This window comes from Pristis pectinata, chromosome 20 (genome assembly GCF_009764475.1).
Source record: "Pristis pectinata isolate sPriPec2 chromosome 20, sPriPec2.1.pri, whole genome shotgun sequence".
Classification (NCBI taxonomy): domain Eukaryota; kingdom Metazoa; phylum Chordata; class Chondrichthyes; order Rhinopristiformes; family Pristidae; genus Pristis; species Pristis pectinata.
Window position 1 is genome coordinate 28828195 of NC_067424.1, and position 25292 is coordinate 28853486.

At 39.9% G+C, this 25292-nt stretch overlaps 1 protein-coding gene across 2 annotated transcripts in view; it reads right to left on the minus strand.

Annotated features, from left to right (window-relative positions):
- The window catches only part of scube3 (signal peptide, CUB domain, EGF-like 3), a 257239-nt gene that overhangs the window by 145127 nt on the left and 86820 nt on the right, over positions 1 to 25292 (minus strand). The window lies entirely within an intron of this gene.

Below are 25292 nucleotides of genomic sequence, written 5' to 3' on the forward strand. Positions count from 1 at the left end.
GAGATACTGTCATTCAGATGAGACAATGGCACAAATCGTCCCCACTTTCTGCTGGTGGAACACAAGAGAATCATCAGTGAGATTCCTCTCATGGGTCAGCACCCATTTACTGCTGCCCAAAAGTATGGAGAGTGCTGGAGGTCAGGTGCCAGCACATCTGACCTTCCACCCCACCACTGGACTCACCACTGAATCCTGAGTTGAGGGGTTAGTACACTTTGTATGTGGCCTCCCAGCTTTATGAGGTGCCCCATTCATTTGAATGAGGTTGTCATCTGCATGATGAAACCAAGATTTTCTTTGTTTTTTTAAACTGATTTTAATGGTTTTAATTAATTTACAACAGATAAAATTATAATTAGATGTATTATTTTTGGCCATTGTAAGTTGTCCCTAATGTGTAGGTGAGTGGGAGAATCTGGAGGGAATTGATGAGAATGGGGGGAGGGGGGAATTAAAAACAAAAGGGATTAATGTAGGATCAGTGTAAATGGGTGGTTGACGGTTGTCGCGGACTCAGTGGTCCAAAGAGCCTGTTTCCATGCTGTATTTCCCTAGGACTCTAGTAGTAGCTCAGCAATGTTCCCAATGGGAATCATTCAGATCAAACATGCAAACACACAGAAAGTGACAAACCGCAGTTTGCAATTAATAGTAAAGACATACGATTCGTTTTTCCTTCATTTAAGTACTTTTTGCATCAAATCATTTTATTGTAAATGAGCCTGTGATTAGATGATTAATGTTTGGAGATTAGAGCAAGAAGGATTAAATTAGCAAGACGTGTTCTTACAGGAAGAGCATAGAGAAATTCCCAACACAACATTCCTGTTCTGGGAAGGAAAAGAACATTTTTCTAAAGTGGAAATATAAATTGTTCACAAATTGTGGAGTAGATATGGGAACTGAGGGAACATTTTATAAGACTGAATGTAGCAGCTCAGATTTCTAAGTCAGTAAGTTTGCTCCCTCACTATGAATTAAATCTCTGGCCAGCCGTCAGTTACAACATTGATGATTTTATTTTGTCCAGCCTACTCACTGCACACGTTACACAGAACTGAGTCAGTTCTTAAAGGAGGTTAAAGGCCTAATTAAATATTATTAAAAGTTCCAGTGATTTTATATCCAGGTCTTGCCTGAATAACTGGTATCTAATCCCAAATTACACAATTTTTTTTTAAACAAGAAACTAAAATTGGCCTGGGATAAAAGGAATGGGAAAAGGGAAATATGGAAATCTGAAATAAAAACACAAAATGGTAGAAACACAAATCAATCAGAGCAGAAGAAAAGGATAATGTTTCAAGTGAACCCCTTCGTCAGAGTCAATCTTTAACAGATGGTGTATAGTTAGCTGTGTACATGGAGCAACTATATTTTTAATAGCACCAACAAATAAACAGTATCTTTAACAACAGATCCACTACTTCCCCCATATATATATATATATATATATATATATATATATATATATATATATGCATGCATATATACAATGAAGATAAAAGATTTTCCTGCTAATTTAGGGGTGGTATTAAATTGATTATCTCACCATATCTCGTTGTGTTAATGTTGTTTTCCTTCTGTATGTGGAAGTGTTAATGTGATTTGTCCACTACATATAATAGTATTAACATGATTTTTCCACCATATATAGAGATGTTAAAAGATTTTCTACTTTTCGCAATTGTGTTAATCTAATTTTCTCATTAGACATGCTTGTTTTAATGTGTATTTCCTGCTTTGCTTCAATGCACATTTCTAAGTATATGAAGTGTTTTTAAAATAAGTAGACTTCTACAAGCAAGAATGTTAATGCAATTTGCCTGCAATATATTGATGTAATTTTCCAGGTATATGCAGTGCTTTTAAAATGAGTAGTTACTGTTTGCCAAAATCTTAATCCAACGTATCTTCTCTATTTGATGATCAATACAATGTGAAACAAAATCTCATTTAATAATGCCTCTTGTAATCGTTAGCAGTTACATCCAAAATCTCATCGCTGAGTTAAACGTGTTTCAAAAGCTTAGAAAAACATTGAAATATCTGTAAACATTGTCATAAGTTATGGAGGAAGCATTTTTAATAGACTTCCAAGGTAATGGAAAACAGTTGACGCAATCTGCATGATATAGGCGGTTGCTTGAAATAACGCATGCAGTTTAATTGTGAGGACTGTACAGATGCAGTGGAGCTTCATTATCATCTGGTGACCACCGTTGCAACTGCACTGCCAGCATGACCTGCTGATATGTGGAATTTCCACTGTAACTGTCAATGTAAAAGAATCAAACACGACAGCGGGAGATGAAGCACTGGAAATTCAAGCATTCACAAAATTGTTTGTTTTATGCAGAGATTATTGCTTATTTGCATGCCACCTTCACAGAGTAGGAGCACGCTCCACCACTGAGGCAGATTGTTATGGGTTCAAGACTGAGTCAATGACTTAAGCACGTAACCTGGGCTTACACTTCATTGTATGGTAAAGCAGAGGTCTTGGGGAAGTCTTTAATCATTTGAGTGAAAGGTATGCAAGTGCAGAGGCCATAGGTTCCATTCACCTTCTGCACATTGAGTCCGTTAATGTCAATGAAATGGAAAGGTGAAGAAAATCACTACACTTCCAGGTTTCATCTTTTTCTTCAATTCAAAGACTATTTCTTTATATAGGGAAGTATAAAAGATTCCCAGGTAGCACTTAAAAGAATTGGTGAGTGCTGGTAACAGCAACCAAAATCCAGAATCAATACCACCAAACTAACTGGTCACTTATTTCCCAAAAATTTGTAGGATATTCTACATGCAAACATGATCCCACATTTGCTTGTGGAATGACAGTGATTGCCCTTTAAAGGTAATTAATTGGCAGTGAAGAATTTTGAAATGTCCCAAGAGGATGAGAAATTCTACATCAATAGTGGGAGGTGCATGATCTTTGAATCTTCCCCAACATAATCAGTGCAACTATTTTGAACTCAGGAGCAAATGCAGAGTCACCACAACTTGTAGAATCACAATAATAGTTTAAAGCAACATAGTTGTAATTCTCTGAGATAAATATTTAATATAATGGTCTGAATTTTCCTGAGTGGGACTTGCTGCATGCACTTGGTACCCAGTTTCCCCATTCCCTCAAACTTACCTGCTCAACAACCAAAAGGCAAATCTTACTGGCCCAGACAATCCTGGAGTTGAGTAATGAGGCCCTGAACAGTTTCATAACCTCAATTAACATAATCGGATGACATCAGCAGACCAAATGAGGTCAAGTAAACTCAATCAAAATAAATGCAACTCTCCTTATTTTTTACCTTGCATCCCTGCAGCCTTATCATCTCCATTCCAATGAATAGGTACACATATCGTTTAAGTGCTGGGAAATCTCAGCATACTCCTGCTCCACTGTTGGACTCCACAAGGAGTTGAGCAGCGAAGTGGCTCTGGGAAATCACTAGGACAGAGCTTGGCCACTAAATTTGGGACTTAAATATTCACACACTAATTCCAAAACTTAGCAGCACTTATGTTGAGAAATACCAGAAGCTCCATGCAAAATTACTAGCAAAATCCAACAAAATGTTGGCCATTGCAACACACACTCAGGGCACTCAACACCAGCCTTTAATGAAGGACATCCAACTGCTGGATTTTGACAAGGGAGCTTTGTTGGCCAGAGTATCAAGTTTTACCAAACCAAACGTGGAGTGAAGATAAATCTGCCGCGATCTTACTGAGGCTTCAGAGACTGAATAACCTACTTCTGTTCCAATAAGATTTGATTTAGTATTTGACATTAACACTGTGATAATAACAGGTGTTTTTGTTTAAAGAAATGGATCTATGGACCATGACCACATTCTTACCACCTTATTCGTCTTACTCATTCATCTATACATCAGGGTGGAGCTAGTACGCATGTAATATATTGTGCAGTTGAGTTATAATAACATATTCTGACAAATATTAGGCAACATTTAGTGAAAATGACTTAACCCTAACTATTACACAAGTTCTACTTCTTCCCTTTATATGAAATATTTTATCTAAAACCTGTGGTCATCGATGTTTCTTCCCTCCAAAGCTGCTTTACTTGATTCTTCATCCTCAATTCATCACTAATGCCACTCCAACCTGTGATCTACATTTCCTGATTCTGCTTCGTCCCCAATGATCCCTTCCATTAATCTCCCAAACACCATTCCCCAATCCACAACTAACTCCAGGGCCAATAGTACCCTTTTCCGTCCTTTTCTTACCATTACCCCACACTACCCGCGATCTCAGCTACCTGCCTTTCTCCACCAGCTCCATCATAGTGAAACCAGCAGAAGAAAGACCTTTGTCTTAGGTTCCCAGTGTAAACCTTTTCTGCTGCGAGTCACCATCAAATGTCTTTACTGGAACAAATAATTCCAGACCATTAGACCTTGAGAAATGGAAGAAACTTTGCATTCTCTGAGTCCTTCCAGGTTTATGCATTATTATTTAAAAAATAATAACTCTTTCTGTTAAACTTTCATTTTTCCCTTAGAATTGTTCAATGCTTTTAACATTCCCCCATGCCAACAGGACCTGTGTTTGGCTTCCCCTAATAATCCAGGATTATAATCCAATAAAAGCAGTTTACTTCAATTCTGCGGTCGTGCCACACTGGAGTTCCACTAAGATTGGATAAATGGGGACCATGCACAAGTTTGCAAAATTCCATTTTAAGCACAAAAAAACGTGCTGAGCTTTATGCCTTTCTAAAATCATTTACTTTAAAAAAGAAATGAAAATGAGGGCACTATTTCAGATTAGTATTGGTATCGCTCATTTCATGAAATCAATTGCCAAGATAAGAAACTGTGAACTACAGTCACTGGCACAGAAATAATTCCACCACACACTATAGACTTCATTCTGTGCCCACTGATTGCATGCAGTTTTAGACAAAAGAGCCTTCTGTTCTCAATGGCATTTTATGGAGTATGCTCCCCCAGATATGGCCTGCCTACACAAGATGAAATGTCACTTTTGATGTGGTTGCTGTTTAATTCCCTTACCTCTTGATCTTGTCACTTTGATTAATCTAATGTTATCTGCCCTCAAGTACAGTTGTCTTTTTTCTTTGCTTGGCTGAGAGGTTCAAATACAGCTTTTAAGTACTCCCTCCAGCATTCTCTTTTTCTTAAAAACAGTCTGTATCCTCATCCATCACAGACATTGGATACTGAAGTACAAAATCTTTTCTAGTCTTGCTGAATAAATGTCATGTTCTCTGGAGATAATGAGCTTTCCACTTGGTAGAATCCCACCTCATTTATGTGATCCAGTCCCAACCACAGCATGGTGTGGCAATGAAGCATTCGGAATTTCAGCCAGCATACATAATGCAATATTTTTTTCATGAATCAATGCACAGAGAAAGTTGCAAAAAGCTACCCTGTGATTAACATGGCAATGAGTGGCCTTGAGAGCATTGAGAAAGCCATTGTATTTCTGGCTGACATAATGGTCCAGATTTTGTGGGTGTGGGTGCTGGTAAATTTCAGGACCATCTGTTGTAGGAGCAATTCATTTCATGGCAATTGGTTCCGGCAAATGTTGTTTCACACATCAGTCCAAGAATAAGTGTTGTCCAGAGCCTGCTGATTGCTGACACAGAATATTTCTTTCTCTCAACTATATTTCTGGTTCTCAGTTTCCTTGGATGAAGAACGGGTGAGAAACCAGGCCTTTATGACACATCCAAAGAGGCCTCTTTTTGTCACCTCATGCCTTGATAATCTTCCCATTGTCTTCCCCTGCATTATAGTCAGATTGTACAAAGACAGCAGAGTGATCCTATCTGTAGTGTACTTGAGTGAAGCATCAAACTGGATCAGGCATTATATATTCCAATGGCAGTCTCCACTATATTGTAAGTGAGTTTGTGGCTTAGGGTGAAGATATGTGGCAGGTGGGATCAAAAAACCTTAAAAATTACACAACTATAGTAGCTTGATCTCACCTGCCACATGACTTCACCCTTCCACAGAAATTCCCTTTGTTCCTCTGATCGCCCTCTCCCACCTTCATTGCAGCCTAGACTAACTTGTTTCTTTCTTTCTCAGGTCTGATGAAAGGTCCTTTATTTGAAATGTTAACTGATTATCTTTCCACAGATGCTGCCTGACCTGCTGAGTTTTTCTAGCATTTTCTATTTTCTGTTTTTTTATATCGTGTTGGCTCAGCTTTTCTTATCCTACTACTTGCATAAATCTGGCCTGCTAGGCCAGCCCCACAACCTTACCATTAACAACACAATGCATAGACCAAAAAGCTTCATGCACTGGTAAATGCCCCCATTAATCCATATTGACTGACTTAAGACACTCACTTTGTTCTACACATCCCTCCACACCTTCTCTCCTACTGAAAACTAACGTATATCTCTCTTACCCAGTTCTGATGAGGCTGTTTCTCTTACTGTACATGCTGCCTGACTTGCTGAGTTTTTCCAATATTTTCTGTTTCTATTTCAGACATCCAGCATCTGCAGTTCTTTTTTTGATTTTTAGCCTCCAGACACATTGCTCCCCTGTCATGTATGACCTGTGATCCCTGAACAATCTGGCAAGATAGGGTCCCCTGAGGTCGCCTTCTCCTCCATTGCTTCAGCCAACATGGGCTTGCAGCCCTTTCCTCTTCCTCCTGTTCCCAGAAGACCAACAGATCTACAATCCATTCCCAAGAAAGAGCTCACTTGCACTTCAATGTTGGTCATGGATGTTGTACTTTCCATGAAAACTTCCACTTAACACAGTTCTTACAGAACCTGTTAATCCTCAACAAACATACCAGCAATGAAGTTTCCCCTTAAACTGATGGGATTTTTTTCCTGCTGCTTGGATCAGGATTCCAGAGCACAGTTCACAAAATGCTTTAGCTGAATCTCAACATGACAGGGTGGGCATCAAATCACCAAATGCCCACTGCACACATCCAGCACATGCATGCAAAACAAAAGCTGCCATATTACTCAGTTTGCCAAGTAGCACAACTCACACTCAAAATATGCACTCAAAGTTTGTGAACAAATTGGTACCCATGACACCAAAAAAAGCAGCTGTATGCAGTGCATTTCACAACCAGGATTTCCAAAATTTCATTCAATGCTCCAAATGTGACTTTATGATTCACTGCTTAAAATTGCAATACAATTCCTCCCCAGGTTACGACAGGGTTCTATTCTTGAGAACTGTTCATAAGCCAAATAGTTTTCAAGTTGGGAATATATATTTAAGCATATATATTTAATTTGTCCTGCTTTTACACAAACTGGGCAAACTATTGAACAAAGGTTAACTATGAAATTAACTATAAGTTATGAAACTGGTGGCTGCCAAGCATATATATTTAAATAAAAGCATAGGCCAACCAAGGGCAATGTGTAGTTAAACCAGGGTATTTAATTCAACCATTCAGAGTTCTCTGCAAGATGCAATGATATTGCTGTGAACCAAGTCCTCACACAGCAGAAGATGCTTGCTGCCCCGCAGCAGCCAGCAAATCCATCCTGCCGGTCTCCCAGATGCTTGTTCGTATGAATGTTGGACATTCATAACCTGGGGAGGACCTGTAACTCATTTTAGCACAATCAAACATCCTTGAAACATCTCCCAGTACTCGATTAACCTGGTTATTAACAGGTTCACATTAACTAAATACACTCAGCGAAGAGCAAGAATGATTTCCTCTAAAGCAATTTCTTCCAAACCTGTCTCACCTTTAATAACCCATGGATAGAAAATTCTCACAAATTAGTAACTGTAGACCACACATCAAGATGTCTTTTATATATGATCCAGTTTATCATTTATTTAGACTATTACAAATTAATTTAAGTATGGTGTTAGAAAGATTTTGTGAAAGACTTAGTGAAAATTATGCTAAATACAAAACCATTGTCAATAAGCACTTAGCAAGTGCATCAATCATTCCTTTAGTGTTCCATATTTTTGGCATTTACTTTTAAACAAAGATCTGGGAATTTTAGCAGATTTATTTTTCAAACATTAAAACTGAGTTGAAGAGGGAATAAAAGTAAAGAAAAAATAAGCTGAAGTTGGTAAAAAAAAGTTGTGTTTTTTATATCAGCTCTCTCTCTGCATTTACCACAGAAACTATGTGTTGTAGAAACTGATTCAGGTGGAAAACCTCCTCAGCCTCGTCTTTCTCTGAGCCCTCCTCTTGCTGGGATGACCTTCCACTGACTCAAGGACTCCATCTTTGGGGGACTTCTTCAGCTTGCACCCCACAATCCATGGGCAGTCATGAGATGGGATGCGGAGTCCGCATCACGTTCTTCCCCCATCTTCAGCTCTCAGCTGGTGATTGTGATCTTCCTCCCAGGTTTCCCCACAGTGAGCTAGGGGCTGTGCTCTGCCTCCTGGGATTCCTCCCAGTGCCCCAGAGGATGTGCCCCTTCCAGAGGATCTCCCCAGATTCCTCCTTCAATGATCCAGAGAATGTGCACCCCTCCCAAACTGCTGCCTCGCTCGGGCTGACTTGCAATTCAAATTGCCCCAATAAATTACCAGTTTCTTTACTTCACACCGAGCAAATATCACTATTAGACACCACGTCATTAATTAATAAAAGGTATTTTAGTGATGAAATTTGGAGAAATCCAAAATTTCTGGAACTTTTCCCCCGGTTGGTTAATGCATCAAACAGTAGCCGTTATGTGTTATTCTCCCCCTTTGAAATCTTGTTCAATTGACTTCAAAACATTTCAAACTCAAAGATGTGCCCACAACTTAAGCCGAAAATGCATCCGGAAAATGAAAAGAATAACCACACAAGTTTCCCAAAAGCCTCAGAGATTTGTTCAAAGCACAATAAAGTTTACAAACCAAAGGTAGCAATGAAGAAATTAAACATGCAAAATACATCAAGATTTGTCCAATTATTTAATAATATTTTCGTGATATTCCTCCAAAATACAGCATTCACTGTTTCGAAATACTTATTCACAATTTATTGGTCTAATTGATTTTTTTTGGTTGCTTGAAAGCATCATCAGTTTATTCCATCAGTCCTCTAAGGGTTAACCTAGCACAGAGGCATATTTATGACTAGTTTTGTTTGCTTAACAATGGAGGAGTTGACCTACTGTGGAAGTGATCAGCTTGTAGTACTGCTTTAACTCTCCATACATACAATTTCCTTAAGACCCAGGCTCAAAATGAGTAGGAAGAGACTGGTGACAGTGACCTCTTTGTCAACTATGCAAACATGAATTTTGTTTAAAATGTAGTGTGGTTTTTAAATGTTACTGAGGTGAGACATTTTTGTGCAAACACATTAAGACATTTGGACAGATTTGTGGCAGAAATGCTACTTCAAAATAGTTCACTAAGCTATTTCTCAGTAAGGTATTGCCTTCAGTGCTTTTTCTGCATCTTTGATATTCAGGGTATTCATCTGCAACCATTTAATGTGTTTATACTACATTCCCGTTTGTCCTGCTTTTACACAAACTGGGTAAACTATTAACTATGAAATGAACTATAAGCTACGAAACTGGTGGCTCTGTCAGTTGAATGATAGTACCTCATCAGAGATGGACTGAAAAATCAAAAGAATTAGTCCAAAAGTTAATCAACAGAACTCATTAGTAGCAGTGCCTATGGGATGATGAATGATGAAAAGTAATTAAATATTATGCAAAACTAGTTGATAGTGAGACCAAACATTTTGGGCACATTTCCTAAATCACAAAATGTAGAAATAATCTCTAAAAATGTTGTCTAATAAAGTAAACAAGTCAGTATGACTATTTGTAACTTAAATAAATTTTTAAAAATCAAAGCTAAAAGATCTTCTTCAGGCTGTGAAAAACAAAAGTAAAATTCAAAATACTAATGCAACAAACAATCTGCTGGAGGAACTCAGCAGGTCGAACAGCATCTGTGGGAGAAAAGGAATTGTCAACGTTTCGGGCCGAAACCCTGTTCATTCCTAATCCAACTACCCCATAAACCCCTCTGAATCCCAAGGCCATCACCTTGTGCATTTGCACACTGTGGAGACACACTTGCTCGGCTAAGAGTGACATTGAAGTTGAAAGAGATAGATAAAGATAAAGGGAGTTAAATACTCCAAGGATACAATCACTCCTGTGAAGAACGAACAGTGCAAATATTATTCTGGAAAATAACCAGTCAGGTTTGAAGACTGAGGAAGAAATAACATATTTGAAAATGGAATTTTCATCATCTCTCTCTCTGGGAATCACGCAAAAATACTGCAAGGCTTTCCCTCAGAAAATTAACTGTTAAGGTATCATTCAAATTTATATGGAGATAGGACTGCACGTGCGGGCTGGTATTTATCTCCAGCCTCAAGCTTTTAGCTGTTGACACTAGGGAGCGAATGCATACTCATCTGAAACCAATTTGCTTTCTGTTTACATAGTAAAGACAGATCCACCAGATCGAGTTCCATCTCCCTGCATCTTGCAGCAATAATAAATCAGGAAAACAAACTAAAAGATCTGCAAAGTCCAAACTCAGAACACACTGAGAGAAAGCCAAGGTAAATTGGAAAGAAATGGAATCCTGATTCATTCATCTGGACATGTGATTCCATTGGGAAAACCGCAGCCCCAATTAGACTCTTGCAAAAGATACAGAAATAGTAAAGCACATACTCAGACAGGCTTTTATACTGTATTTGGCAAAGAATAGGGAGGAAAGTCATATACCTCAAATGGAATAAGGGTAGAAACCAAAATTCCTGGAAAATAAATGTTTTGTCACTTTGAAGTCTAAACATTTAAGTCTTAGCTTCTAAAAGATTTTCATTATTCTAAATTTATTGAAGTCACTGGTTGGAAAATTCCAAGAAAGCTCTGATCTATTTTACTCAAAAACGTGTTAGAATAAATCCACTCATATCTCCCCCTACAATCCGCCTGCTGGCCGGACAGTAATTAAACCCAGGTCTCACTTCCCCTATAAGTTTCACTATGGGAACTGAACCTTTCAGTGCAGGGAAATCCTGGCTCAGTTAACTCATCTCAACCCAAAAACAGCTGTGGAGTTACGATTATCCTACTGAAAACCCAATTACACTGAAGCATTAAGCTCATTTTGGCTTGGGGCTTCAGGTGGATTCTGTTTCAACATATTCTTGCTTTATGTATCATTGGATTTGAAAACTTCAAACACACATGACTGACAACAACTTATATTTATGTAAAAAGCAAATTAAAAGTACAACAAAACAAAATTTGACAGAGTCACATAGGAGATATTAGAGCAAATGACCAAAAGCTTGGTCAAAGAGGTTAAAAGGTGGACCAAAGAGCTGAATTCCAGAGGTGAGGTGGAGTGACTGCCCTTGACATCAAGTCAGCATTTGACCGAGTGGCCACCAAGATGCCCTGGTAAAACTGAAGTCAATCGTCATCAAAGGAAAAACACTTCAGTGACTGGAACCGTACACTGCACAAAAGGTTGTGAGTCAGTTAGCCTGACATCTGTCATGGGAAAATGCTAGAATCAATCATTACGAGAGTAGCAGCAAATCATAATACAATGCAGGAGAGTCTATATGGTTCTGAGAAAGTGAGTGGACAAATATTTAGCAGATGAAGTTTAAATGGAGAGAGACCACAGAATGTTGAAGTACAAAAGGATCTGGGTGTCTTTGTACATGAAACACATAAAGTTAGTATGCATGTACAATAATTAATAGAAAGGCAAAGAGAATGTTGATCTTAATTGAAAAGGGGATGGGATATAGAAGGCTTACTTCAACTGTACAGGGTGTTGTTGAGTCCATATCTGGAGAATTGCATATAGTTTTGGTCTCCTTATTTAAGGGGGGGATGATCTTGAATTGGAGGCAGTTCAGAGAAGGTTCATTAGGTTGAATCCTAGGGTAAAGCATTGTCTTATTAGGAAAGGTTGAAAGGGTAGGGCCTTTTTTGTCATTAGAGTCTAAAAGAATGGGAACGGATTATATTGAAATACATAATATCCGAAAAAGTACTGACAAAATATATGCTGAATGTTTGCCCTCTTGGGGGAATCTAGAAGACAGAGGACTTCCTAATTAGTTGCTGCACCTGTAAGAATAGCAGATAAAGCATTTAAGATGGAGATGAGGAGGAATTTCTCTTCTCAGTAGGTGTTTGGAATTATCTACCCCAGACAGCTATGGAGTCTGCACCATTGAACATATTCAAGGGCAACATATTCATGGACTTTGGATCTGTAGGGAAGTGAAGGGTTGTTGGGGAAAAAGCAGGAAAGTGGTGCTGAGACCAATCTTACACTAGCTATTACCTGATTGAGCAGCAGAGCAGGTTAAAGGGCCACATGGCTCATTTCTGTTCCTACCTCATCTTCTTATGTTCACCAAGTTCCAAGGCCATTGGATGAAAATGTGCTGCTCAGGATGAGCCCATTGGGAATAGAGTCAGTGGCTGCCTGCTCAAGCAGGGTTTGGGCGAGGTTGGGAAGCAATCAGGTAAGTGGTTGGAAAGGTTGAGGAGTTAATGGAGATTGAGGCTCTCAACAGGGGTCATGAGGACAGATGGGTCAAGGAAGTGATGGGATAGATTGGAGGGTTGGTGATGAGATCAGTGGCTGGAGGGACATTGGTGGGAGGAAGGCGGTCAGGGCTTATGTTGATTGTGGGGATGAGGTGGAGGGGAGGGTCCTTAGGCTGGAGAATCAGGCCAATGCTATTTAAGGGCATGGGGTTTCAATACTATAATGAGGGGGCAGAAGGATAAGAGACAAATAAAGGCAGTATAGAACTTACCTTAGAAGAGTCCCAATGATCAACGTTCTCAGGACAATGCAGTCTAGTTTCATCTGCATTGCTCCACAGGGAGTGTTGCAAAGGGAATGAGGTAATTTGATCCATGACCAATATAGAAGTCACGTTTGATGAACAAGTGTGACATATGTTGGGAAGCATCCAGTTAAGTGTCTCTATTGGCAGAACATGACTCAGAAATGGCTGTTATACTATTTCACTCCATTACAAGTCCACTTTCAATTGCATTCCACAAAAATAAACAGTGTAAAATGATCTAATGTTTAGAAAAATGTTAATTATGACTTGTAATGTGATAGATAAATAGTACTACAAATATTACCCCATCCTTTATCTTCAGGACTATATTTTGCATTGTGTCAGAAAGGCAGCACATCACTTCAGTACAGTTAGTTTATAACAGTGTTGGGTAAACTACATTTATGTTTATGTTACTACATGACCAGCGATCATGAACTTCATTCTAGCCTGCTCATGAAAAGGGTACAGTCACAATGTCCCTGAAGACCACTGTAGCCACACCTGCAGCATGAACACATTCAACCCACAAACAACTGACATTAAAGGGCCCACATGGCTCAAGGCAATTTTACGACCTTCACAGATAAAAATTGACCAAACTTCATATCTCCGATGCCTTAAGAAACCAAGAGGCCTCTTTAAATGAATTTTCAAAAAAAACAGGCTGTGAGATGAAAGGAATGCAAAAAAAAGTAATCATACCAAGTCACAAACACAATGGACTTCACACTAACCGAAGGAAATAAAAAGAGCAAACAGACCACAGAACTACATGTATTTATTTAAATCTAACTGCCTGCCTTCTGCTCTGAACCCCTGCAGTCTGACTGTCCACAAAACTTAAAAATCCACAAGGCAAGTAGCAACCATGGTTCCACTAAGTCTGGCTTTGTACCCAACAGCCTTTGAAAGTGTTAAACATTAGAATCATCAGTGGAATAACAGTCAGACTTTTCCCCATCTAATCCTTTTTGCTGTGATAATGAATATCAGAATGTCATTGACAATAATGGACTAGTTCACTAAACCTACCAATTTGTGAACTTACAAGTAGTAGTATATGGTACAATCAAAGAGGGTGCTGCATCAAACAGTCATAAAGAAGCGTTCAGGGCAAATTTTGGTAACTTGAAAAGGAACTGCGGATAGGATTGATCACCTGTGAACAGGGGAACAGACTTGAAATAATCGCTGGGGCAAGCTGCATCCAAAATCAAAGAGGACTGCATGTGAGCGTATTTAAAGTTAAAGGGAATGGTGTATAAAAGGGGATAGTGTATGAATATTTAGTGCACAGTCGTGTAGTGGTAATGTAACGCTATTACAGTGCCAGCGACCCAGGTTCAAATCCGGCCACTGTCTGTAAAGAGTTTGTACGTTCTCCCCGTGTCTGCGTGGGTTTCCTCCGGGTGCTCCAGCTTCCTCCCACATTCCAAAGGCGTACAGGTTAGGAAGTTGTGGGCATGCTATGTTGGCACCGGAAGGGTGGTGACACTTGCGGGCTGCCTCCAGAACACTCTACGCAAAAAGATGCATTTCACCGTGTGTTTCGATGGACATGTGACTAATAAAGATATCTTAATTGCAAGGAGCTTTCAGGAAGGTACTGACAACCTCGAGTTCATGCTTCAGGAACACACAGAAGTCCAACGTAAACAGAGGAAGGAACTCATCACTTCACACACACGCCCGGCACCTACTCCATCTGTGAAATAGTCTATGGTTCCCACATTGACCTCATCAGTCATCTCAGAATCCATAAAACCAGAAGGGAAGCAAGTTATCCTTTATCTCAAGGGACTGTCTAAGAACATGTAGAATACAAGTAAGAACAAGACAAGAAGACAAGATATCTTTATTAGTCACATGTACATTGAAACACACAGTGAAATACATCTTTTTGCGTAGAGTGTTCTGGGGGCAACCTGCAAGTGTCGCCACGCTTCTGGCGCCAACATAGCATGCCCACTACTTCCTAACCTGTACATCTTTGGAATGTGGGAGGAAACCGGTGCACCCAGAGGAAACCTACGTAGACACGGGGAGAACGTACAAACTCCTTACAGACAGCGGCCGGATTTGAACCCGGGTCGCTGGTGCTGTAAAGCATTACGTTAACCGCTACATTACTGTGACTGACAAACACCAAGCGTGGTGTTTTGTGAGCTATGACGAGTTTTACCCCAACCGAACAAGTTTAGGTCAAATTCAGGAATTACTGTATCATAGGGCACCTCCCTACACCACCTCATGTTAGATTTACTACTTTTCTCATTTCTGCCAACCACTTGTATATGGACAATTCTGCACCACATACAGCATCAGAAGTTTCGACTGAATAAATGTAGAGAGTACAGTTAGATGATCATTTAGAATTTTCCCATTTAATTATGTCAAAGTATTTTAGTCCATGTTTCAATAGACTCCAGGAAATTGCCAGTGGTTCTTGTGCTGTGCTGAAAAAGGCCAGCAGACAATGTCATGACTCAACATTCAGCCAAGTCATGCAGTGTGGTACTCAAGCAAGTAAGTAGATCCCAACTTGTGACCAGGCTGTTGCCTGTGCATCCTTCTGGATAAGCAAGAAAAGATGACAAATCATCTGCAGAACTGGAATAACCTGCTGACAGACAGGCAATACCACCTCAAATGAGGGAAAATTGGAATCAGGTTCACAGATGACCTGAGAAAGCATTCACACTCTCCCCACAACAATCCACAATGAGCACAAGTGACATCTTCACGATTATTTTCATACAGATACATAGTTTAGTATGCGGTTTCACTTTGGAAATCAATATAAATCAAACAAATTAAAGAATGCTCATTAATATAGAAAAATTAGGCCAACTAATAAGGCAGACAAGATTAAAGAAAACCTCAAATCATTTTATAAGCATATTAAGGGCAAGAGGAAAAGAACAGGAAAGAATGGGCACAGAAGGCACTAAAACAGCAATCTGTGCATGGAGCTGGAGGATGTCGGAGAGGTCTTAAATGAATAATTCTCGTCTGCATTCACTGAGGAGAAGGGCATTGTAGTTGGAGAATTCAGGGAAGGAGAGGGTGAAATTCTAAAAAACATAAAAAGCCACCATTAAAAGGGAGGTAACAGATGTCTTAGGGGGCATAAGTGGATAAATCCCCAGGGCCTGATGAAGATGGAATGAAAGGGGTGAGATTTATGGGTTTACTACAGAGACTTTTAAACCTTTGCTGGCCATGGATGAGGTGCCAGATGGTATAAGATAGCAAATGTGGTACCTTTACTCAGGAAGGGCAAGTAATTACAGGTCTGTGAATCTAACATCAGTGGTCACAAGATCACAAGACAAGGGAGCAGAAGCAGGCCATTCGGCCCATCGAGTCTGCTCCAAGGAAAGGGAAATAGAAATGAGAAATGGGGAATGGGGGAAGAAGAAAAAAAACAATTTCCTGCCTTATCCCCATATCCCTTGATATCCTGACTATTTAGATATCTATCTATCTCCTCCTTGAACGCCCCCACTGATCTGGCCTCCACTGCTGTACGTGGCAAGGAGTTCCACAAATTCACCACCCTCTGGCTAAAGAAATTTTTCCTCATCTTTGTTTTGAAACTGTACCCTCTAATTCTAAGATTGTGCCCTCTGGTCCTGGACTCACCCACCAAGGGAAACAGCCTAGCCACATTTACTCTGTCCTTTCCTATCAATATTTTAAATGTCGCTATGAGGTCCCCTCTCATTCTTCTGTACTCCAGTGAGTACAGTCCAAGAGCCGACAAACGGTCCTCATACGTAAGCCCTTTCATTTCTGGAATCATCCTCGTAAATCTCCTCTGAACCCTCTCCAACGTCAACACATCCTTCCTAAGATGTGGGGCCCAAAACGGCGCACAATATTCCAAATGAGGCCTCACTAGTGCCCCGTAGAGCCTCATCAACACTTCCTTACTTTTATACACTATACCTCTCGAAATGAATGCCAACATAGCATTCGCTTTCTTTACCACCGATCCGACCTGATGGTTAACCTTTAAGGTATCCTGCATGAGTACCCCCAAGTCCCTTTGTACTTCCGTGCTTTGGATTTTCTCTCCTCCTAGATAATAATCTGCCCGCTTATTTCTGCTTCCAAAGTGTACAACTGCACATTTCCCTACATTGAATCTCATCTGCCATTTCCTTGCCTATTCTCCTAAACTGTCTAGGTCCCTCTGCAACCTTCCTATCTCTTCAATACTCCCTACTCCTCCCCCTATCTTGGTGTCATCCGCAAACTTAGCCACGAAACCATTTATTCCATCATCCAAATCGTTAATGTACAAGGTAAAAAGGAGAGGTCCCAACACCAACCCCTGTGGCACACCACTAGTAACCGGTAACCAACCAGAACGAGATCCTTTTATTTCCACCCTTTGCTTCCTGTCAACCAGCCAATGCTCCACCCATTCTGTTATCCTACCCGTAATTCCATGACCTCTCATCTTATTAATCAGTCTCTTGTGAGGCACCTTATCAAAGGCCTTTTGAAAGTCTAAATACACTTTTGTGGCAAGTTATTGGAAAAAATCTGAAGTACAGGATTAATCTACACTTTGAACAACAGGGATTAATCAAAGATAGTGTGGCTTTGTTAGGAGAGATCCTGTTTGATCAATTTAACTAATTTTTTTAAAGAGGCAGTGGTATTGATATAGTCCATATGGACTTCAGTAAAGCCCTTTGACAGCGTCCCACATGGGAGTCTGGTCCAAATGGTCAGAGGCGATGGAATCCATGGCAAGTTACATCCAAAGTTAGTCTTGTAATAGGAGGCAGAGGGTGTTGACAGAGGATTGCTTTTGTGATGGGAAGTCTGTGACTAGTGGTGTGCCACAGGAATAAATGCTGGGACACTTATTGTTTGTTACATACATAGTAGGTATGATTGGTAAGTTGGCAAATGACATGAAAACTGCTGGTGTTGTTGATAGTGAACAGTGTAGTCTTAGGCTACAAGACAATATTAATGAGTTGGTAGGATGGGCAGAGCAATGGTAGATGGAATTTATTGGTGGTAACTATGAGGGTGATACATTTGAGGAACACTAATATAGATAGGACATGCACAATGTAAGGTAATATTGGGAGTACTGTTACGTACCAGCAACAGAAGAAACACACCGAGTCATGTATAAGTGTTAGAAACTATTTTATTAATAACTACTTATGATAATAGGAAAAATAAAAATGTTAGATATTAAACATTAACACCCAAAACTAAACCTGAAGTGTGTGTGTGGCAAATTCCCAAACTCCAAGTCCGGGAATAGTTCTCAAAGTTCAGATCAGCAAGCCATAAGGTGAGCAAAGGCTTTTGCAAAACCACCATTGAGTGAAGAGAAAATGTAGACAGAGAATAGAGAAATTACGAAATCCAAATGTTCCACGATGGAACCCATACGACACCTCAGTCACTGATGATCTCTACTGCTTTGTTCCAAAGTATCTGCCACCCCAAAAGGCATTCGAGATGTGGCCGTCCACAGAAATACCTGTTTCCTTCTACAGGTTAACGACAAAGTGGACTCCACCGGATTATTCCAAAAATCCATACATGGATTGTAGTGACAGACGCAGTTATTGTTTTTCATCCATCGATACAGAGACCAGCAGGCAGTATCTCTCTCTCCCCCCTCTCTCTCTCTTTTCAGACTGCCAAAACGTCAGCACGTCGTTATCTCCTGCTGTTGTTGTAATGACGCCACACACACACACAAACACACACACACACACACACACACACACACACACACACTACTGTACTATGTCTTAAAGGGACATTCACCAAATAGCAACCTAATCCATAACATCTCCCACCTAAAAGAAAAATTTTGATCTACAAGAGCAAAAGTTTTAACCGTGCATACAGTTAGTAATGTGTTAATAATTATCATTCTACACAATTACAGAATATCAGATGCTGTTGTCGTAATGACACCCCCCCCCCCACACACACACACACTACTGTACTATGTCTTAAAGGGACATTCACCAAATAGCACCCTAATCCATAACAAAGGAACAAAGGGATTTTGGTTACAAGTCCAAGGACTCCTGAAGGTAGAAGTACAAGGAGATAAGGTGTTAAGGCAGCATACAAGATTCTTGTCTTCATTAGCTAGAGCACAGAATATAAGAGCAGGGAGGTTATGGTATAGATTTATAAAGCATTGGTTAGGCCACAACTAGAGTACTCTGCGCAATTCTGGTCACCACACGGTTGGAAGGACACAATTGCACTGGAGAGATTGCAGAGGAGATTCATCCAGATGTTGCCTGGGATGAAGCTTATGTGGACAGACTGGTTAGACTGGGTTCATTTTCCTTGCGCGGAGGAGGCTGAGAGGGGACTGGATAGAAGTGTACAAAACAACGAGTGCCATAGATGGGGCAGATATTAGGAAACTTTTCCCCAGAGTAGAGATATATAAAGACAGAGGCATAGGCTTAGAGTATGGGGTGAGATGAGAGGGGATCTGAGGTGGAATGTTTTCCACTCAGAGCTTGGTTGAAATCTGGAAGGCACTTCCTGAATAGGTGATGGAGGCAGTGACTCTCACTACATTTGAGAAGTATCCGGACAAGCACTTGAATTGCCTAGACATAGAAGGCTATGGGCCAAGTGCTGGAAAATGGGATTAGTGCAGATGGGCAATAGATACAGTAGTCAGCATGGACACAATGGGACTAAGGGCCTGTTCCTGTGCCGTAATGATCTATGACTCTTACATATTAATGAGCATATTTTTAATAAGAACAATCTGATCCAAAAGAGCGGAGGGATCCCGTGCTGCTCCCTAGGTAGCTGCTGGGCATCAACTCATTCTTCCTTCTCCTGTGTTTTGCCTGAAATCATCCTCTTACTTTTGACGATAGCAATGCTCTACAGCATGCAGCACAGCGTTAGTATTCTGCCTGCTCTCTCTAGTCCATGCTGGATAAGGTTCAAACCTCCAAATATGCTAAAAGTTTCACTGACATTCTGGCAACTCAAATCTGCAACTTTTGGAACTTCTCTTAGATGCTGAGAATGTGATTGTGTTGTGGTGCCAAAATCCACATTTTGAGTGGATATGCTACTTGAACAAAATGTAAACGACCTAATCGGTTTCACTCAAAAATAAGCTGAGAATTTATGAATTTTTTGAGATAAGGGATTCACAAACATTGCAAAAACTATGCATTCATATGCAAGTAGTTCACTAAGTAGTCCTCTTTCCTGTCAACTGATTCCATTCTTAACTATACCTGGTCCTGAATAGTCATATGGCTGTGCTGGATGGCACTAAAAGGTTTTCTCTCTCTACTTCCAGTGGTGTTGACTTTAATGTATTCATCAGGGTGCAGAATGTTGCATGTGTAATGGGTTATGGAAATAGAAACTGACTGATACTTTCTCTTGCCTGGAAATAAACGTCTGTGAAAGTATTGTGGAGTGCCATCATTATTTTACTACTGGTACTGGCATTGCTACTTCCAAGACATTTATGTGTAGTTTCTAGCCAACCCTAGACCCCTCATACTTTGTTTCATTGTGAAACTGGGGCAGCTCCATTTTAACTAAGAGTAGCAATAGAATTCAATTGATGTGCAATCATGGACATGGATTTCCTCATAGCTTCTGCATTTCTTCTCTTCTCACAAGCTGGCCAGCAAAACGTGATTTATAATGACCTCCATGGGCTGGAGTGAGGATTGAAACAATGCAGCCTCTTGACAATAACTGGTGCAAGCCCCGAGTCCGTTAGTAACACTATCATCTTGGGTAGGAGGATGGTACAACAGATTACTGGGTACACTACAGTAGTGGTTAAGTTATGACTTTCGGACCATTGATCCAGAGATATGAGTTCAAATCCCACCATGGCAGCTAGGGAATTTAAATTCAATTAAATAAGCCTGGAACTTGTCTCTGTAACTGTAAGCATGAAACTGTGGGATTGTTATAAAATACACCTGATTCATTACTCTCCTTCAGGAAAAGAAATGTGCTTCTTATCCAACCTGGCCCATATGTTATCCTACACAACCAATGTGTTTGACTCATAACTGCCTCCTCTGTTCAGAGGCAATTAGGGACTGACAATAAATGCTAGCATCTCCAAAAACACTTTATCCCAAGAACAAATAAATTTAAAAAAATACACTGGAAACATGCACATAAAATTTTAGGCTGACAAATGAGTGCTGTAGAGACACAAATTCTGCAGATGCTGGAATCTGGAGCAATACACAAAAAGTGCTGGAGGAGCTCAGCAGGTCAAGTAGCATCCATGGAGGGAAATAAACAGTCGACATTTCCGGCTGAGACCCTTCAGGAGTGCTGCATTATTTTCAGTTCTATCCAAAAGTTGTCACATTAAACTCTGTCTCTCTTCTGGGTAGATAAAGTGGCCTGGATTTTGCGGAGTTTGCTCACAGTTCTACACACTGTAAATGTCTGTGTAAATGCCATTGAGTTTTGAGTCACCCATGGGATCAGCAGTGGAGGAGGGTTTTGCCCCAGCACTTACAGTTAAGAATCTGCTCTTGTATCTTGCACAGGTGAACCTACAAGGACATAGGCTCCAATTGGCACTACAGAGCCACAGAAAAGAAGGGAAGAATAAGATAGATAATATTTTTAATTTTTTTTGTCTTTAAAAGTATTAAGTTGATTTTAATTTTAATTTATTTTCAAAACATGTTGGAAACTGTCAAAAAGTTAATATTTCTCAAAGGCAGAGACACGGTCGGGACGGTGCTTCTTCTGGCCAGCCCATGTCATTTGATTGCATCAGTCGAAGAGTTGCCTCTGCTCAGGTTCTCAGCACTTGATCTGGGGCCATGTGAGCTCCTAAACTCAGACGCTCTGATATGAGGAAAATAAGTTTGGAGCAATGGGGAATGTGGGTGGCAAACGCAAGCAGCTGGCCTCACTCGGGAAAATCCAGGCCAAAAAAATCCCAAATTCTCTATCAATTTGCAGCTGGCCAATATTTATCCTTCAATCAACATTAATGAAAGAAGCAACCTTAATGATCTTAAAGTTATCAAATTCTTTGTAGAAGCTTGCTGCAAGCAACTTGTCTGTTTCATTTCTTACATTACAACAGTGACTATACTTCAAAAGTTAATCATTGAATGTAAAGCACTTTGGAGTGCCCAGAAATCATGAAAGGTACAATACAAATGCAAGCATTTTCTTGTTTCCTTCTGCACTAAACTTCTGGGAGTCTTTCTTCTGCCTTAACTGCACCTTTTTTTAAACAAGCATTATTAACACAAAGTTAACTGGAACAGAGAACATTGTGAATTTCCATGTTCACAACTTTTATTTGCATTCAACAAGATGGGGAAGACAAATCCAAGTTTTACACTGCATCCATGAGTTAACCTTTATTAACTCTCATTTGCTTTTGGGAGAAATTTTTGGGAGATATTAATCCGAGCATGGTTATACTAATTAGATAACCATTTTCACAGTTAAGCATGTGTAGCTCGGCATTGTGAAACTAATATTGAACCACTCTATCAAAACTGAATAAAAAGCAATACCTGAATCTTCAAACTGCTGGAGGAACTCAGCAAGTCGAGTAGCATCGCTGATGGCCCAAAGCGTCAACAATTCATTTCTCCCCACAGATGCTGCTCGACTTGCTGAGGTCCTCCAGCAGATTGTTTGTTGCTTCATACTACAACATCTGTAGTCTCCCATATCTCCAAAACCTGAATCAAACTGAATAAATGAACAAGGTGGAAACACAATCCATTAATAATGCACATCTGGCCGCAGAAATACATTTGTGTATGTGTTTGTGTCTGTGTGTGTGTGTGTAAACCAGCCTCTGTACTGCATCTGCAGCATTTGCCTCTAATCTCTTTTCAGACTACATAAATATTACAGCTGTACGACACTAAGCTCTTTACTATTCTAGCCCTAATCATTAAAAAAACAGCTTTAGGTTTCCTCATTCTCTTCATCCAGCTGTCTAAACTTTAGTTCTATTGTACTAAAGTGCACAACGGGAATTATAATTATATGTAATGTAAAACGCATGTGAACTATGGTGGACAGACAAATCCATAATAACACATACAGCTGAAGAAAGGGAGAATAAACAAATGGCATCCTTCTATGACTCACTACTAGTGTAAATTTTGCATGACGCAACTGCAGTTTGCCAACTAGTGACCATTGGTTAACATTTAACAAGAGCTATTCTTGTAAGAAGGGCACTGATGGAGTCAAATGGGAAAGCAAGGGTGCTGACAAGCACATCCCTGGTGCTATGTAAACAAAAAGATCTGCAGACAGTGGAAATCTGAAAATGTGGAGACACACAGCAGGTCAGAGATCATCAGAGGAGAGAGAAACAGAGATAAAGTTTCAATAACCTTCATCAGAATTGATACAATTGTCTCTAAAACCTACTGTGCGTTATTGTCACTTTTGTGTAAACTTTTTTTAAGCCATAAATTCCTTTTCCTTTTTCCCAACTCCTCAGACTGTATCAATCAGTAATTTCTAAACTTTCCACAACACTAGAAGTTTTATGATTCATAAGTATTTCACCAAATCACAGCATTATTCACAAGGGTGACTTGAAGGTAAAAACTGCCAGATGTGCATTCTGGTCCCAACTCAATATCTAAAGTTCACCCTTGTTCTGGATTCTCTGCATGCAATGCCACGGTGGTACAGCAGTTAGTGTTGCCTCACAGTCTTAGGGATCCAGGTTTGATCATGCCATTGGGTGCTGCCTGTGTGGAGTTTGTACATGTTCCCTATCGCCTTATCAGTTTCCTCGTGGGTGCTCCAATTTCCTCCCACATCCCAAAGATTTGCTGGTTGGTTAATTAGATGCTGTAAATTGTCCCTGGTGCATATGAAAAGGCTCAGAAATGAATGCTGGTGAGCACAGGAAAGAAAATATGTTGAAGACCACAGGCAAATAACACAAGGGGGAATTGGATGATGGCATTGCTCTGCTTGGAATCATATGGACCCGATGGGCTGAATGGCCTCCTTTTCTGTCATGATAAGTATGTGAAGCACAATCATGTACTGTTTGGACAGTGATATGAAGACATTCAAATCGCTGTTTCGAGTCCACTTTTGCAAAATCATTTTATAACCTAGTAAAATTAGTTTTACCCAAATTTAGAAATGTTACATCTAATCTATTTGCCCCTTTTCATAAAAATGCTAAATCCAGTTGAGCCCTTTCACCAAAATATCATTCCACAGCCAGTCCTTCCACTTCCCTAAGTTCTTTCCTTAGAACTAATTCTAGCACAACTCCTTGCTGAGTTTGCTATGTGCTGAGTAAGTAACTTCTCTTCAATGCATATCAAGAATTCTGAACTTTCTATGTTCTTTACATGGTAACTGTCCAAGTTAATGCTAGGGTAATGTTACTGCCTTATTATTATTGCATTGCTCAGAAATATGCATACTTGCTCTCTGTCTCCCACTGTATGTTTATGGGACCATGGTATGCTCCCAACATTGTGACTGCCCATTTTTTTGTTCCTCAATTCAACCTACGTACGTGGCATCACTTATTGAACATGTTATTGGCCCCTTTCTCACATCTTTAATTGCTTCCTGAACCAACATTGCTACACCACCTCCCTTTTTATCCTCCTTTTTTCTCATCTGAGAACACTGTAATCAGAAATGTTGAGCTGCCATTTTTGCCCATATTAAGCCATGTCTCAGTAATGACCATACATCATACTCAGTTATGGTCATAATTTCATACTGCCCTCAGTTTATCATCTTTATTTCCTAGACTTCTTCCATTAAAGTACATACAATTAAGTACATAATTGCATGTAATTTAATGCAAGGAGCCTTCTAATCTTGTCTGCTAAACCATTACTTTTCACATTCAACTTTGCCTTGGTCCCTTCTGAAACTGTTGTCAGGTTTCCATCCTCCTGCCAAGCTTGTTCAAACTTTCCCAAATGTCAATACAAATCCTACCTGCAATGACCAGAATCAGAATCGGGTTTATTATCACTGACATATGTCATGAAATTTGTTGTTTTTTGGCAGCAGTACAGTGCAAGACATAAAGACATAAAAATTACTATAAGTTACAAAAATAAATAAATAGTGCAGAAAAAGGACTAATGAGGTAGTGTTCATGTACCGTTCAGAAATCTGATGGCGGAGGGGAAAAAGCTGTTCCTGAATCATTGAATGCGAGTCTTCAGGCTCCTGTACCTCCTCCCCGATGGTAGTAATGTGAAGAGGGAATAATAACACGAGGGGATAATGGTTCTGGCATCACTGAGGTGCAACAAGTGCAGGTGATACAGATGCCACCTCCCCCGGAAATCTAAAGTCCTTCTTCTGCACTATTCTTTCAGCCACACATTCATATGAAAGTAAAAACGTATCCCAAATTAGGAGCAGCAGTAGGGCAT